Source organism: Bos mutus, chromosome 6 (genome assembly GCF_027580195.1).
Source record: "Bos mutus isolate GX-2022 chromosome 6, NWIPB_WYAK_1.1, whole genome shotgun sequence".
NCBI lineage: Eukaryota > Metazoa > Chordata > Mammalia > Artiodactyla > Bovidae > Bos > Bos mutus.
The window spans coordinates 16,230,695-16,249,546 of NC_091622.1; positions in this window are offsets into that span (position 1 = coordinate 16,230,695).

Here is an 18,852-nt window from a genome sequence, read left to right on the forward strand (position 1 = left end):
CTTTGTCTTCTTATTTTTTGCAGTGGAAAGACAGATTTTCTCAGCCACCGCCACAATAAGACAGAATTAACTTCTTTTCTTGTGGAAAAATTTTAGCTCTCTGAACTTGAATTTTTATGGCTTGTGAAAGTGAAAGTCACTCAGTTGTGTCTGACTCTTTGCAACCCCAAGAACTATACAGTCCATGGAATTCTCCAGGCCAGAATACTGGAGTGGGTAGCCATTTCCTTCTCCAGGGGATCTTCCCAACCCAGGAATAGAACCCAGATTTTGCATTGCAGGCGGATTCTTTACCAACTGAGCCACCAAGGAAGATTTATGGCTTTTATCATAATTGTATGGTATTAATTGTGTGTCTCCCCTTACATACTGGTATCCTCTTGTGGATAAGAGAATGTGTTATTTTTCAGCTTTTCACCCACTACCAGTTTAGCACAGTTTCTAGCCCAGAAAGCACCAACATTTTTGCTGTTGTTGAATGAATGTATGAGTCAATTCAAAAGGATTACTCAAGTTATTCTAAAGTTAGTGTATATTAAATACAATCCTATACAGTTCAAGTGGATTAATAGTGAATAATGGGGAATATTCTCCAATAGAACAATGAGAGCATTCAACTGACTAGCAGGAGAATCTGTCTAGACATCAAGAAAAAATGAAAATCTTACGTAGAAGAAAATCCATCTAAGAGATTGTGAGGTTTTGCTTTAGTTCAGTCTGAGGCTCAAGATTATTATGAAACTATATTTCAGAGTGATCTGTCTTACTTAACACCATTCTTTCATTCACCTCCTGAAAAAAAAAAAAAAAAAGGCACAGTAACCTAGATCATCAATCTGTTTCCAAGAACATCAGCAGAAATTGTAAGATCCCTCTGACCACAAGGCTCTGTAAGCTTGCCAGTGAAAACATGCATGTTTTTCTTTTTGCCTTTTGCATTTGGTGCACCATGCAGTGGGAGAAACAAAAATCAAGTTTCACAAGTTCTGTGGGCTGAGTTTCCGCCAACACTCACCTTCGGAACCGTCCTTGGGAGCCAGCTGCAGCTGTTGGACACACCAAGGAGATGCCAGACTTTAAGACAAGGGCCCACAGGAAGAACACCCCCCAGGATTTCAGCATGGGGTTCCACACAAGGTGGCCTGTGATGCTGAGTTGCAGACACTCTGCAGTGTTCCTGCTCTCACACAACATAGTCCACACTACACTCCTGCCTTGTGATTCTGCTAGTTAAGTTTTTCCCTCTATAAATTTTAGCATTTCACCTAGAAATAACTCTTCTACATGTTATAAGCCCAACTTACACATTTGAATGGGGTTATGATTAAATGGTGTCTTTTTTTTTTTTTTTTTGCCATAATCCACTTGAATCTTGATCTGTTTCAATAAATGTATATTTTTAATCTGATGCTAGAAAGCACTGAAAAGCAGCTATATGATAAATACTTTTTAAAAGCATTATTAATTTTTTGGGTTTTTGACAAAAGCCTGCTTGGCAGTTCTGATGATGCAAATGCTTCATGTCTTTCATTTTATTCAGCTAAAGAAAAATACAGATTTGAGAGTGTCTGGCAATATATAAGAAGTAGATAATCTCAAAAATTACTTAAATTATGCTTAAATGCCTCAAAGTAGTACAATTAATTTAATTAGACTATAATAACCCTCCAAAGGAGAATCATAAATATCAAGCTACTTTTAAATAGTACTACAACCATTGATTCTTATTTTAAAGTTAAAACAAAAACTTCCAGCATGTTCTAGGAAATGAATCATGTGTGATATTATTCCAATGTTTCTTTGCGTTCTGGAGGGTTTAGAAAAATTAATTTAACCAAGAAACTCAAACATAGCAAAAAGCTTCTTAGGAAACAGACTAGTCAAGAGACTCTCTGGACAGGCCCTAGAAATGGTGATATTGCAGGATCAGCCAAGAGCAAAAGACAAGAAAACACCTCACCACCATGTGCTACAACCGAGCCATGCCCATCCTCTATGGGTGATCCGGAATTACTCTCGGTGGGTGATAGCCAAAGAGTGGAGTGTATATCTATCAGACTACTCTAAATGTGAAGATTTCAGTCACCTACCACAATGTTGGAGAGACTACCCTCGTCAGAGTAACAAATGACTTCCTTACATGGCAGACTTTGCTTTCTCCTCCAGTCTTATCCTTCCACACTTGCTCTCAGTACAGCTTTCAACACCATTGATGATGATCTAGTTTGAAAATGCTTGAGGGAGTTTGCCTTTTTGTTGAAATGGCTTTATTCTTACCCTTCAGACAGTTGACATCCTGTGTCAATGGCTGCTCATTGTTCTGGGGCTGAAGTGCTTGAGGCTGGTGTTCAGTGGGGTCTAATACTAATATGGGCCCACAGGCTGCCTTTAGGCCCTGTGACTGCCAGATGCTGTAGCAGTGTTAACTGAGCTGTTTAAAAGGTGTTGCTACCTTTTTCCCCCTGGTGGCTGGTGGGGAAGAAGGAAGAAGTGGGAGGCTGGCTTTGTTTTTAATGAAATTATGAAATTATAAATCTGGAAAGAAATTACACAAACTGACAGTCTGTCCTGTGTTCTCTGGAGCAGCGACTTGGCCTTGTGCTGAAATATTGTTGTATATAGCTATCCCACCATCTTTTGCTCTCTACTACATTTCTGTTCTAAAAATTTATTGGTTTAAATTTTTTCCTTTACGTGATTTTAATGCTTCCTAATTTTGGTTTTCCATTATCAAACTGTTCACTTAGTATGTGGCAATTAGCTTACCTCATGATTTACTTTAAACAGAGCATTAGCATCATTGCAGGATCCTCTGACTCTACTTATTGTTGTTTAGTCACTCAGTTGTGTCTATTTTGTGACCCCCATGGACTATAGCCCATCAATCTCCTCTGTCTATAGGGTTTCCCAGGTAAGAATACTAGAGTAGGTTGCCATTTCCTTCTCCATGGGATCTTCCCAACCCAGATGCCTCTCCTATATTGGCAGGTAGATTCTTTACCACTGACCCACCAGGGAACCTCAACTCTACTTATTAACGTAATAGATCTCATTAGGAATGATATGCAAATCTTTTGGTCACTTTCTCAATTAGGAGACTCTAGAAGACTCTTGCGGAGAAGGCAATGGCACCCCACTCCAGTACTCTTGCCTGGAAAATCCCATGGACGGAGGAGCCTGGTAGCCTGCAGTCCATGGGGTCGATAAGAGTCGGACACGACTGAGTGACTTCACTTCACTCTTCACTTTCATGCATTGGAGAAGGTAATGGCAAACTCACTCCAGTGTTCTTGCCTGGAGAATCCCAGGGACGGTGGAGCCTGGTGGGCTGCCGTCTATGGGGTCGCACAAAGTTGGACACGACTGAAGCGACTTAGCAGCAGCAGCAGAAGACTCTTGAGAGTCCCTTGGACTGCAAGGAGATCCAAACAGTCCATTCTAAAGGAGATCGGTCCTGGGTGTCCTTTGGAAGGAATGATGCTAAAGCTGAAACTCCAGTACTTTGGCCACCTCATGCGCAGAGTTGACTCATTGTAAAAGACTCTGATGCTGGGAGAGATTGGGGGCAGGAGGAGAAGGAGACGACAGAGGATGAGATGACTGGATGGCATCACCAACTCGATGGACGTGAGTTTGAGTGAACTCCTGGAGATGGTGATGGACAGGGAGGCCTGGCATGCTGCGATTCATGGGGTCACAAAGAGTCAGACATGACTGAGCGACTGAACTGAACTGAGAATAGCAGGGTTAGGCACATAATAAGCACTCAATAAATGGTCATTGATTAATAAATGAACAATTACTAAGGTCAATAAAGGTGGTCCAGTGAGTGGGACAAGAGAATAAGTTCTACTTAAAGAGAAAGTTATATAAAGCAGGTATTACTTACATGGTTTAAAACACCTGAAAAATCATGTATATGTGACTCTTCCATTTAGGAAATTCTGCTAAATGCTAAGACTATAGACATATGTATTGTGAATGTTTAAACCTTCAGGTTTTGCATTGTCAGTCAGAACCCCAGGAAACACATGATGTGTATATTTATATGAACATTCAAGTGAACACATAAATTATACAGATTGGTGATTTGACTGAATCTAAATGAATTAGGTGAAAGGAAAATATACACAGAAAATGTAAACAGATTGAAAATGTAAACACATTAAAATTCTTAATATATTTTTATTACAGATTGTGTTAACTATTTTTCCTTTGGGCTATATATATTTTCAGTGTTAATAAAATATATATATATATATTTACTTTTCAGTGTTAATGACAATTTTTAAGGGAAAATATAAAAATATGTATACTCTACCACAATTTTATGGAGAAAATCTAACACAAAATGAGATTTTTATCTTTTGTCAATTTTTTCATTCTTTTCAGATTACAAAATATTAGCTCTTATGACTGTTTTCCCCTTCAAACATGATTCTGGTCATGTCTTGACTTTACTCCAAAATTTATGGACTAACTTAAAATTTCTTCTTTATTTGTTATTATGTACACCTAACTGTATGCACATCTAGGATGTACATCTAAAATATTTCCCATTTTAATGTATATATCTATGACTAATCTACTAATTCAGTATTTAATAACAATAGGATAGAAAGTGTTTATAAACCACTTGAAAATTAAGTTTCAAAGAACAAAATAACAAGATTAATAATGATATTCTGTCCTGGTTATTAGGACCACCATCATAGATACTAAAATTCAGTAAATGTTGGTGTTTTCTGGGTTTTGAATTGATATCTGACAATTATTTTCCCATCATAAAACTGTGAGATGATGTTGCCATATGAGGAGTGTTACCAGCCTTTAGAGGATCTATCTGTATCTGTTACTGAGAAAATCTATCACTGTTTGGGTAGGAAATTACATTTTCCTTGACTTTTTGCCTTTTTTGTTTTTTTGCTAGGGATACATATAATAAAAGGCTCACCTTACTTGAGTACTTTCTAAGGGGAACTATTATGGGTAGAAAACTTTTTTGGGTAGATACGTAAGACTTGGGATCACCAGTGTTTTAGTCGTGTGCATACCCCTTTCAGTCTTATTAAGAAAGAACTTTGTATTTTACTAGGGCCTGAGTAGTGTCAATGGCACTCTAGTAATTTTATAAAAATTTATAAAAATAAAACACGGTTTTCTTAAATGAAAGATCTGTGATTTTCTTGAACTATATTCTACTGAACGCCTAAATGAAGGCACTATTGTAGTATAAATCATTTAATCATACCCTCATAATTAATGAGAATAATACACAGAGCTCCCTTTAAATCTTATGTTAATTTCATTACTCTCATAAGTCACATCATCAGGAATCCATCTGCCTGTAAATTAGACTTGGATGCAGTTTAAATAGCTTGAGAGAACACTTTGAATTTTATACACTAGCTAACCCAGTTTAATATTTTGTATCATTTTATATATTCATGTTGTATTTTTTGCTACGTGATAGCATAGAAAATTTCAAGATTAGTTATCTATTTCTTCTTTGAAACAAAAAAGCCAGTAATACTGTGTGTGTGAAGCAGGGATATGGGGTGTGGTGGCTAGAGTTGGTCATAGTCTCTGGAGCCCTTAGACAGCAAAAGAGACACTGATGTATAGATCAGTCTTATGGACTCTGTGGGAGAGGGAGAGGGTGGGGAGATTTGGGAGAATGGCACTGAAACATGTATACTATCATGTATGAAACGAGTCGCCAGCCCAGGTTCGATGCATGATACTGGATGCTTGGGGCTGGTGCACTGGGACGATCCAGAGGGAGGGTATGGGGAGGGAGGAGGGAGGAGGGTTCAGGATGGGGAACACAGGTATACCTGTGGTGGATTCATTTCGATATTTGGCAAAACTAATACAATACTGTAAAGTTTAAAAATAAAATAAAATTAAAAAAAAAACCTGCTATGTAAATACTGACTGTTGACCCTGATTGAATAATCTATTACATCTTTTTATCTGAGTCAAATGATTAGTGTCTCAGCAGAAGGGCATCGTTTTGGCTTTTCTTTTTGTATGTTAACCACTGTTCTTAATTGTGGCTATTGTGTCATGGAAACAACAGTAAAAAAAATTAGTAGGATCCAAGGGTAAACAGCAAAATAAAAGGGGCTTGAAGCTTTGATCTATTAGAGGATATTGAAGAATTGAGTGTTTTCAGCCTTGATGGAAAAAACCAAGAAAGATATGACAGCATCTTAAATTATATAAAGTAAAGTAATGCTAGAATAAATAAAAGAAAGTTAATTTTCAGTAGGCCACAGAAACAGGTAAAGCTGCAATATTTTGTCGTGATGCATAGCTAAACCATAAGTAGCTAGCATTAACAGTGAAATGCTATGTTTTGAAGCTAAAATTCCAAGGAATACTTCCTAAAGAAGATCTGCTGCAACTGTGTTATTCTTTTAGAGCAAATAACACACTAGGTGAAGGAGCCTGCCCAAAGGATGAAAATGGGTTTTGTCATTATGCAATCTTTGGTCTAATAGGTCTCAGTAGTCTCATGATGCCCATCATGGAGGTTATCTCTAGGATCATTTTCAAACCCTGCTGCTGCTAAGTCGCTTCAGTTGTGTCTGACTCTGTGTGACCCCAGAGACGGCAGCCCACCAGGCTCTGCCGTCCCTGGGATTCTCCAGGCAAGAACACTGGAGTGGGTTGCCATCTCCTTCTCCAATGCATGAAAGTGAAAAGTGAAAGTGAAGTCGCTCAGTCATGTCCGACTCTTAGCGACCCCATGGACTGCAGCCTACCAGGCTCCTTTGACCATGGGATTTTCCAGGCAAGAGTACTGGAGTGGGGTGCCACTGCCAAACCCTAGAGAGTTGTTAACAGAGATGATTTACAGCAACACGGATGGACCTCGAGATTGTCATACTGAGTGAGATGAGTCAAAGACAAATACTGTATGATATCACTTACATGTGAAATCTAAAAAGAGATTATACAAACGAACTTATTTACAAAACAGACTCACAGAGTTAGAGAACGAACTTATGGTTAGCAAGGGGAAGGATGGTGGGAAGGAATAGATTGGGAGTTTGGGATTGGCAGGTACATAGTGCTATATTTAAAATGGATAACCAATACAGACCTGCTGTTTAACATGGGGAACTCTGCTCAATATTATTTGACAACCTACATGGGAAAAGAATTTGAAAAAGAATAGATGTATGTATGTGTATAACGGAATTACTTTGCCATACACCTGAAAATAACACAACATTGTTCACTCCAATATTTTTTTAAAAGTTAAAAACAAAGAAAATTGACAGCAGAAATTATGTTCTGGAGTTTAAAAAGTATATAAAGAGTTTGTTTATTCTAAGGTGAGTGGTCCAGGTCTTGGTTTCTTGTTCTAAAGCACTCCCTGCTTTCTTCCATCTACCTGACACCCACCCACACACGTGCACACACACACACGGAATTTATCAGAGATTCTCTGAGATAGCCCAGATTGTGTGTATAACAGTAGAGTGATCCCATCTGGAAACACCAGGAATAATGGTAAATTTGTCCTCAGAGAAAAGCCCCAACCTGATAAAACCAGATTACAGGTCTCGGCCTCAGCCCAGAACACAGTGGAGAAGGAGAATAAACCATTAAACCCTACACTGTGTAGTAAAGTTGGGGCAGCTCTTGTTGGGAGCTTGAGTGGGGTGGTGAGGAGGAGTGTAAACTTTTATGTGGGCCCCCTGTAGAGTCGTGTAACTGATTTAGCACATCTGGGCAAGGAATAGCTTGGCAACTGTAATGCTGATTGCAACACTTACTGTTGAGAAATAAGACATCTTGGTGAGGTTGGGAACCTGCAGTGGTCATGGTGCATGTCATTTCAGAGTGATCAGAAGGCTTTGGAAAGAAGACAGAAAACTTGCAGAGGGGTTTGCAAGCTGAGAATGTGGGTGAATCTATATTACAGACTTCAGGAAGGAAAGAAATTAGAAAATCACTATTAACCACTAGATACGAGAGACCCATATTGATCTTATAATTGCAGGAAGAACAAAGTTCCAAAATCTGGGATCCTTGTAATATGAGTTATGCTTTAGACTGGAAAAAATACTTCAGTGAAAATAATGACCTCAAATACCTATTTTGAAAATAACACAAAGGATTCTCATTGTTTCATTCTCTTTCCAAATTCACCCATACAAAAGATGTAAACAGTTTATAAATGAGATTCAGTTCTGTTCAGTTCAGTCATTCAGTCATGTCCGACTCTTTGCGACCCCATCAACTGCAGCACGCCAGGCCTCCCTATCCATCACCGACTCCCAGAGTTCACCCAAACCCTTGTCCATCGAGTCGGTGATGCCATCCAGCCATCTCATCCTTTGTCGTCACCTTCTCTTCCTGCCCCCAATCCCTCCCAGCATCAGAGTCTTTTCCAATGAGTCAACTCTTCACATGAGGTGGCCGAAGTTTTGGAGTTTCAGCTTTAGCATCAGTCCTTCCAAAGAAAACCCAGGACTGATCTCCTTTAGAATGGACTGGTTGGATCTCCTTGTAGTCCAAGGGACTCTCAAGAGTCTTCCCCAACACCACAGTTCAAAAGCATCAATTCTTTGGCACTCAGCCTTCTTCACAGTCCAACTTTCAAGTCCGTACATGACCATTGGAAAAACCATAGCCTTGACTAGACAGACCTTAGCTGGCAAAGTAATGTCTCTGCTTTGGAATATGCTGTCTAGGTTGGTCATAACTTTCCTTCCAAGGACTAAGCGTCTATTAATTTCATGGCTGCAGTCACCATCTGCAGTGATTTGGGAGCCCCCCAAAAATAAAGTCTGACACTATTTCCACTGTTTCCCCATCTATTTCCCATGAAGTGATGGAACCAGGTGCCACGATCTTAGTTTTCTGAATGTTGAACTTTAAGCCAACTTTTTCACTCTCTTCTTTCACTTTCATCCAGAGGCTTTTTAGTTCCTCTTCACTTTCTGCCATAAGGGTGGTGTCATCTGCATATCTGAGGTTAAACAACTAGTAAATAAAAAATGTTTACTCCAATTAGTAAAGAAAGAAATGTTAGTTAATTCTAAATAACATCTTTCATCTATTAGAAATTTCAAGATTAATGGCATTATATAGTGCTGGCACAGAAGTGAAGACCTCAAGTATCATGTTTCTAGTCAATTTCCACAAGAAGGATCTTTGACTTCTTAGCTCAGTGGTTGTATTTCTGAGATTACTTCCCAAGGAAATAATTTCTATTAAGGAAAAAAAATCAACAACAGCTTGTCGTAGTCTATCCAGGTTGCTGTAACAAAACACCATAGATTGAGTAGCTTATAAACAACTGAAATTTATCTTTCACAATTATGGAGACTGGCAGTCCAAGGACACAGCATTAGCATTGGTGGGTTCTGGCAAAGGCCCTCTTTCTGACTGCAGACTGCCAACGTCTTGCCATCCCCACAGGGTGAAAGGGGTAAGGGGTCCCTCTGGAGCCTCTTTTATAAAGGCACTAGTCCTATTCATGAAGGCACCACCTCCCCAAATACCGTCACCTTGCAGGTTAGGATTTCAACATATGAATTTTTAGGACACAAACATTCAAATCATCACTAACCATATGCACAAATAGGTTCATCATGATTTGTTGTTAACGATAGACCCGATGTGTAGGCAACCAATATGTTCGACAGGATCAAACATTACTGTAAAAGGAAAAATTTACCTAACAAACATGATTATAGATAATGATTATGAACACTGATAAAATATGGGAAATGCTTATTATGTGAGATTAAGTTTAAAAAGGAAAAAATTAAAGAATTAAAAATTCTGTGTATGTGAAACAAGCATATCAAATATATAGTCATGAAAATATACTGTAGTAAAACAGTAGTTCTTTTAGGGACTTGAGAGTTATTTTAAATTGTTTTTTAAAACTTTCTAAACTGGGGATTTCCCTGGAGTTCAGTGATTAAGACTCTGCTTCTAGTGCAGGGGGTGTGGATTTGATCCTTGCTTGGGGAGCTAAGAACCTCCGTGCCTCGTGGCATGGCCAACAACAAAAAATTTTTTTAAAAAATGAAAAATTTCGAAATTGCCTGTTATATAGTTATCTTGCTTTTTCATTTAAAAAAATTGCATCTTTAAAAAAATTAGCTATTTAAGGTAAGCAACATTATGCCTATTTTATAAATGAATAAATACAATGAGTTTTCAAATTGTTAGATGCCAGAGGCTTCCATGTCTCCTAGGCAACTCCAGTTCTCTTGTTTCTCTCCCAGAAAATTGAGCCAGAGATAGATATGAGTATTTCATGTTTCATAGAACCCTTAAAGTGCACGTGTTGTGATTTGCACTGAGTTCTCTCTTCCTTCCTCCTCCTTTCCTCCCTCCCTCCCTTTTGGTCTGTCAAAGAGGATAAATCTGTTGCATGGTCACTAGGCCCTTAGACCAAATATCCTGTTTACCCATTGCTAGTGTTTCTTCATAGAATTCATCTTTTCATTCAAGTGTAATGATATAAATGCTGTGTTGAGTGTGGGGAGCCTGTAATGTGCCGTTAGGAAGACCATGATAAAAGAAAAGGGCAGGTGTCTCACCTGTGAAAAAGCAATAATAGAGGGGATTAGTTTCCCAAGTCCAGCACAGGCTTACTGTACTGGCCAGTATCCAAGCCACTGAAGATATGTGCAGCTGGCCTTGGAGGAGCCTCTGAAAGCCATGGCACGTGCCGCAGGAGGCTTCTGGGTATTTCGTAGAGTAGGACCTACACTTAAAAGACAGGCTTTCAGTTTTAGGTTATTGCTGGACTCTGACATTCCTTTGGTGCATCAGGCTGAAGAACACACGGTAGTGTTTGCTTGATAAAGAATTATCCCAGTGTCTTGATTTTATTTGCGATCAGACTCTCCTCTCTGTGTCCTAAGGCATTCTTTAATTACATAGAAGTAGACTGGGACATTTTTTTCACCTCTCTAATCCCTTGTCTTCCGTCTTCTCCTTCTATTCATTTTTGCTTCTTTCTGCCTGAAATCATTACCATAATCTTGGCCTCAAAAAATCAGCATAAGCCAAAGGCAGTCTCATGAGGGATATATTACTTTCATGTGTGGCCTAAACATAGCACATAAACTACTCCCTGGAAAAGAAAACAAAAAGCGTTCAGCAGGAGCTATAGAATATATTCTTTATAAAGAGATTTTTTTCCCACTGCGTGCCCTGATAGTCTAAATGTTCCCCAATGTGATGAAAAAAAATGTGGGTTCTCATCTGGCACCAAAGCATTAAAAACATTCTGTGACTTGTGTTTTAAAGTGTTGTAAAGATAAAAAAAAAATTTCAGTATTTTTCCCCTGAAGCTCAAAGAGTTATACTGTATTTAGATGATGAGGCTGCCCATTCACACAGGGGAAGGGGGTTGCTGAGGGCATGATGGAGTCACTCAGGAATCAAAAAGTATGGATATCTGAAGAATGCCAGTTCTAAAAATGATTTCTATAGTGAGTCAGATAAAAGCGGTTTTTAAATTTTTTTTCATATTTTTTTATTTATTGGATATCTCTTATAAACCTTATCATACCTCCTGGAAAGTAGCAGGAATAACATAAAAAGCACAACTAACTCGAAAGGCTTCTCTCTTGGGATTTTCAGTTCATTATTGTTACCTCTCTACATAAAAGTCAAAGAAAATTTGAAGGTTATAGTGTCTAAAGGAAAATCCTTGCAAGCAATCACAAATACTGTGTAAGTATGAGAATACTTTATCTGTAAATGTTAAACTCTCAAAGTGACACAATGAAATATGGGGTTTTTTTGGTAGCTTGTTTGTTCATAGATTCACCAAACATCTATTAATACTGAATCATTCTTTTAGGCACTAAGGCTCAAAGATGAATTAGACTGATTCCTTGTCCTCAAGTACTTGAGAATGGTAGATGCAACTTTTATAGGAATAATCACAGTACAACTTTAATAGGTGCTATAAAGGTGATGGAGGTGGGCAAGATGATATTGAAAATATCAATCAAACAGTGTGGTTCAGGGACCATGAATCAGAATAGTTCTTGTTGTGTTATCGTTCAGTTGCTAAGTTGTGTCTGATTCTTTGAGACCCCATAGACTGTAGCACACCAGGCTCCCCTGTCCTCCACTGTCTCCCAGAGTTTGCTCAGATTCATGTCCATTGAGTCGGTGATGCTATCTAACCATCTCATCCTCTGCTGCCCCCTTCTCATTTTGCCATCTATCTTTGAATCAGAATAGATACCAGCATTCATTCTGGAACAGAGTTTGAGAGAGATCCTGCTGGCTAGGTCATTTTTTTTTTTTTTTTTGCATGGAGATCCTGGAGGCTTCCAACAAAAAACCAGCATGGCCAGGGTTATTAAGAGGAGAGGTACTTGGCAGGGAGTTGATGGGTGTGGCGGGGGGGTGCCTTCAAAACTGGCTAACTAACAACCAATGAGGTAGGGCTTATGTATACCAGCTGCAAAACAGCTCTGGATTTGGAATGTTGCAATTCATTTAAATATGAATGTCCAGATAGTGCCAGGACGATTATTCTAGATTGCTGTCTATTTTAGATTCATTGAGTACATTTCTGCAGCTGTCACTAAGCTTTGTTTCAAATGATGTATGTATCACCCTAGGGCAGGTGGGCCATGTAAATACTTTGATGGGATTCTGCTCAGCTTGAGGTTCTGGATTTAAATGACTGATTGCATGTGTGCGTTCACCAAAGATATTACTATTACAAAAGGGTAGCTATGTTCCTACCTTTAATCTGACCATATTGCATTTCATCGTTGGTTGCTGCAGTGAAATGAAAAACCTTGCCATACAGTGAATACTTTAATCTGTCATCATAAAGAAGGCTTTGTCAATGTTGGCTCAAGAAATCTAGGCTAATGACCAAACTGGTGCTAGTCTTTAAGTAAAAATATAGGTTATTCCGTAGTTATCTTTGTATGTGTTCTTCTAAGTTAATATTTTTCGTCTTCATCCAATAGAAAAAAGTAAAGAAAGTTGAAAAGAAACTTATTCTTTGAACACACATACTCGCATCTATAAAACACAAAAAGAGGTATTTACAAGTCTTTTGGCATTATTTGGGTTACTGCATCAATGTTTTACATCACAGCAAAGTGTTTCTGTCAGGTAACTGCAGAAGATGGGTTTCTACTTTATTCTGGAATGTAGAACTCGTCTGGTTAGATTGCAATTCACAAAGCCGAACAAAGACTGGCCTTTGATTTATCACAACTTGTGATCCAATTGAATGGACATGGTCTTACTTCCGAATATTTCTTTTGAGGGAGCCAGAGTGTGTAGCAAGATCAAACAACTGTGCTTCATGATTGTGGGTACTCAGGCAGAATGACTAGGACTCCAGGGGGATTTGTGTGCCTGCATCATGCCCTGGGCACTTCCCCTCCACAATCCCTGTGGAATTTCTCAGCTGCAGCCATCAGTCCTAAGAGTTAGATGAGCCTGAAAGAAACAGACCACGTTGCTCTCATTCATTACCACTGCCTTGTTCTTGCCACAGTTCTGAAGAACCAAAGAATTGGGGGCCCTGGCTGACCTCCTTGCATTTCATTTGATACAGCCTCAATCTCTACCTTCTACCTCTTCAGGGCAGAAAAAGATACCTGGCAGCTGTTATGATACCTGCTTAATGATATGCCTGCCTATTTGATGTAGAATCAGTTGACTGACGTTCTTGTCTTTACTTTGGTGGACCTAGAGTTGCCACTTTTGAGAGTGGGTATTAGGAAATAAATTATTTTGTTTCCTAGAGAAGCATATTGCTGAAAGGTGCTTTAGTACAATCTTTTGGTGTTAGAGATAAAATTCTAAGATTCTGCAAAACTTCATGACAACAGAGCATAAGCGGTCTCTGGTTCTCAAACCGCTTATCCTGCTATATCCGTATTTCAGGGATAATGCAAATCAATAATTGCTGATGGAAATCCTGAATTAATTCACTTTATGTGAGTAGAAATATTGGAAATGGTTTCACAGATTCTAAATGAAACCAATAGAAAGATACAAATAACTCTAATAGGTTTGGCCTCAGTTTTGTGACTTCTTACAGATTATGTAATATCATCATCAAATAATTACTTATTTTGCTTGGGTGGAATTTTGTAATTATGTCTCTGAAAGTGATCTTGAATGCTGCTGCTGCTGCTGCTAAGTCGCTTCAGTCATGTCCGACTCTGTGCGACCCCATAGATGGCAGCCCACCAGGCTCCCCGTCCCTGGGATTCTCCAGGCAAGAACACTGGAGTGGGTTGCCATTTCCTTCTCCAATGCATGAAAGTGAAAAGTGAAAGTGAAGTCGCTCAGTCATGTCTGACTCTTAGCGACCCCATGGACTGTAGCCCACCAGGCTCCTCCATCCTTGGGATTTTCCAGGCAAGAGTACTGGAGTGGGGTGCCATGGCCTTCTCCAAACCTTGAATGCTATCAGTGTCTAAATACAAGAGTAATGTTTTCCAAGTTTGAGGGCTTGTACCTTCAATTGTAAAGGCTTGTGTGTTACATCTTGAAAGAAAAAAAATAAAGACTCTGCAGAGAATCTCATTCATATTAACATGTCAGAATTCTGGTACCTTGTCTAAGGCACAAGATTGACATTTGATTACTGTGTTAATAATAAAAGGACATTTTGTTTTATCTACCCAACATATGTAAATAGTCCATCAAGTTTTTATTCTATAAGGCTTAGATCCTAAGAGCCAGTTTTGACTTTCAATCTTTCCTACTCATGCTTGATATCTAGTTAAGTCTCCATGTTTGATTTTTCTTATCAAATTACTTTTAGTATCTTATTTTTGTCCCTATTGCCACTATATAACTTTATGTCACAGCTTTTATGAGAGATTCAAAATTGGCTTTGATAACTCCTGCCACATTAGTTTCCCCGAAGTATGTGCCACTTTCTTCATGTCATTATCTTGCTACTCAGTCTATAACGGCTTCCTATTATCTGTTGGTGGACTCCAGTACTCTTGCCTGGAAAACCCCATGGACGGAGGAGCCTGGTAGGCTTCAGTCCATGGGGTCGCTAAGAGTCAGACACGACTGAACAACTTCACTTTCACTTTTCACTTTCATGCATTGGAGAAGGAAATGGCAACCCACTCCAGTGTTCTTGCCTGGAGAATCCCAGGGATGGGGAGCCTGGTGGGCTGCCGTCTATGGGGTCGCACAGAGTCGGACATGACTGAAGCGACTTAGCAGCAGCAGCAGCATTATCTGTTGGAGAATTTCCTAACTCCTTCTCCGGTCATTTGAGGATTTTTCCATATTCTAGACTCACCTTACTTATCCAACCTCGTTTCAACCAAAAATTCATATTCCTGTGAAGGTGGTCTCATGGTTAGCTGCAGTGCACATGGCTAGCTGTATTCATTCATGTCTTGCTCTAATATCCTGCCTTGTCCTTTTTTTGACTACTCTTTTAAATCAAGCTAAAGTTTCACCTCTTTGAAAAGCATCTCTTGATTCTCTTCTCTGAGCTTTGGTGTTATAACCAATGCCATGTACAGTACAACACAGTGTTATATGCTGGCTAATATTACTCCTTCATGCTTATTGTCTTGTTTTTGTTTTAGGCCTTGTATGTCTAACAAGATCACAAGATCTTTTCAGGAAGAATCCATACATACGTGCTGCTAATAACATGAGGCATTCTTGCCTATTCTTTGAGTTAAAGTATTTTAAAAGTCAACAACTTTTTTATATATGGCCACTTTTATCTCATCAGGAGATTATCAGAGAACAATCAAACTCAGTCAAGTATCTAAGGGATTTATTTTATTATAGGGTTCCTTTTACACCTTGAATATTAACAACTAACTTCAAAGCTTCCTGGTAGAACTTACGAATTCCTTAATGATCATTGTGTAATAAGGAGGCTGAATATGGAGAATGATTAATGATGTACGACCTGATCAAGTCATATATTTTCACAAATATGCATGTAGATGGAATATAAATGACAAAACCGATTAAAATCCTAATATTTTGTTCACATCTAAATATAGATATAGAGTATCACTATAAATGAAAATTTATCCTATTGAAGATTTTACATAAAGCTCTTTGTGTAAGAAATTCATTTTAATCATAGTGTACAGTTGTCTTATTCAGGATATCTTTTGTGTTTTGAAAGACACCTAATGAGCTCCTTTACTGGCACATTAAAAATATGAGTCATTTTACTAAAGAGCATAAAATAGGTTTTATAGTACCAATTCCATTCTGAGCATCATGGTTCCTTCTATATTCACTACAGTCAATCTTTTCCTTGAAGGTTTCCCTTCTAATGTTACCTGGTATCATTATAAAATGCCATATTTTAAAATTGTTCTATTTTATGAAAAACTCTTGTGAGAGCAAGTAAAATAAAAGAACTCAAATTTTACTTTGAAATTACCCTCTTCCTTATAACCTAAAGTTATAACTCTTGAACTTTCACCCTTGATAGGTAGTTCCTGAGTTCCTGGTCTCCTTTATCAGGGCTCTTTCATAAGTCTGTTAAGGATAACTGGCATTTGAGGTTGGTCTTAAACATATTACTTACTGGCCTCTGACACACATCCAAACCTTGGTGTGCCTTGAGGCTTCCATCTTGATTAGAACAAAGGATCTGTGGTAGAAAGCCAATACAATTTAGGTATATGTTTTCTTTGTTACTTAAGGCTGTAAGAGTGTGTGTCTACCAAGATAAAAGACTTGCTATTTTTTAAAAAAACTTTATGTTGGTTCATGTACCACATAGAAAAGAAACTCCGCTTTCCCAAGTTAAAATCGTATGTCTTGGACTGGCCCTTCCACAGTCGCATTGGAAAATGTTTGCTTGCCACGTGATGGAAATAGCAGCAGTGAAGTGCCAGAATTATGATGAAATCATATGGGGAAACGCTTTATACATAATAATCTGTTCATAATGTTTTTGTATTCTAGGGAATTTGCCTGTCAGGATGAATCTGAGATTTAACTGTAAGGAAACAACTCTGTTTATTTTGAAGGAGGCAATGAAACTCTGTGGGGTGGTTGGGAGATTTCAAGTATCTTTTTAATGGCCAAGTGGGACTTGATTTTCTGGTGAAGATCACCTATATTAGCATTTCTATGAGAGGCCAATCATTATCCTAACCTGCACTGCATTTTGTTCTCAGTTAGTTTAACAAGATAATTTGACATTCTGTAGAGTACGTTTCATATGCATGACATTTCAAATACCTCATAGCATTGAGTAAATTAATTCCTTGTATAGGCAAATGGCAGTTCCTCCTTAAACTATGGTATGAAGGATGAAATACCATTCCTATTGTTATTTAGGAAACCCAGAATAATGATAAAAGAATTGTGTGTTTTTACTTAACAACTCTGTTAAAATGATTATGATAGTGATGTTGTAAGAAGACAGAATGTATATCACAACAGAATAAATTCGTGACTATGCCTAGGGGGCCTATTCTAAAGAATCCACCTGTCAGTGCAAGAGACACAAGAGACATGAGTTCTATCCTGAAGAAGGAAATGGCAACCCACTCCAGTATTCTTGCCTGGAAAAATTCCATGGACAGAGGAGCATGGTGGGCTACAGTTCACAGTATGATGAGCAACTGAGCAGCATATTGGGAGAAAGATTGGAGGAGAACAATGGGCCAACAAAAATATATGATAGGGGACAAAAGTTTAAGTAAGAAGATGACAGGAATGATGAGAAACCAGGATCTGGGCAAAAGAGACTCTTATGTAGGGTGGAGACTTGGGGTTGAGTAATAGTGGGGTTGGGTTTTCCCAGGGTTACCAAACAGAAACCTGAATTCGCTCACTCACCACACAGCAAAGCTGCTCTACTGACACTGAGTTGCGGTGAAGGAAAGTATAGCATTTATTGCAGACTGCCAAGCAAGGAGAATGGGCAGTTCATGCGCAAAAGACCTAGACTCTGGACTTTTTCTCTTTTTTATGTTTGAATATAATCTCAAAGTGTTTTCTTTTCCTCCTCCTTTCTTTTTTCTTTTTTTTTGCTGTTTTTAAAAATTTATTTTTAATTGGAGGATAATTGCTTTACAATAGTGTGTTGGTTTCTGCCATATATCGACATGAATTGCCCATAGGTGTACCCTTAGGGAAGGTTTTTAAAGAACATTTTGTATTAGAGTTGCAGCTTGTGGACTTTCTTCTGGTGGGTTGGTGGTAAGGTATCAGGGTGATGCTTTGGCAATCTTTATCATCAGCTTGGTTCCAGCCAGTCTGGGGTCTAGTGCATGTGCTGTCACCATCTTCCATGGGGAGGGGGTCTTGGTTTCTACAGAGCAACTCAAAGATTCATGTCAGATTGCTATGGATATCCCTTGAGAAGAAACTCAAGACTGTTTTATCACTGAACTGTTTGCTTTTCCTGTTTTTCTTCATTCCCTTACTTCCCTAATTACTAACTGGGTCCGTTCTTTGGAACTCAGAAAAGGGCTAGGAGACTAAAGTCTTTTTTCTGCAAATGAGAAGTGTGGACCACAGAAGGGCTTTTGTACCCAGGAAGGCCCTGCAGGGTCTTACTCAGTTTCACTGGTGGGAAAACCTTATCTTTTGGGCCAGTATATTTTCCTCCATATATATGGAAGCTTATTGATCAGGAGAATTGCACAGTGAAAATGTATTAAAATAATCACCCCAGTACTTATATACAGATGGATTTGAGAGAGATCAATAAGAATTCAGAGCTGAAGAGTAAAAACCCAAAACATCTGAGGTAGATATTCTCTATGTTTTGTAGATAAAGAAGCAGGTTGTAAAAGGTTAATCTGTCTAAAGTCACACAACTAGTATGTGGCAGAGTCAAGTTCAAACATA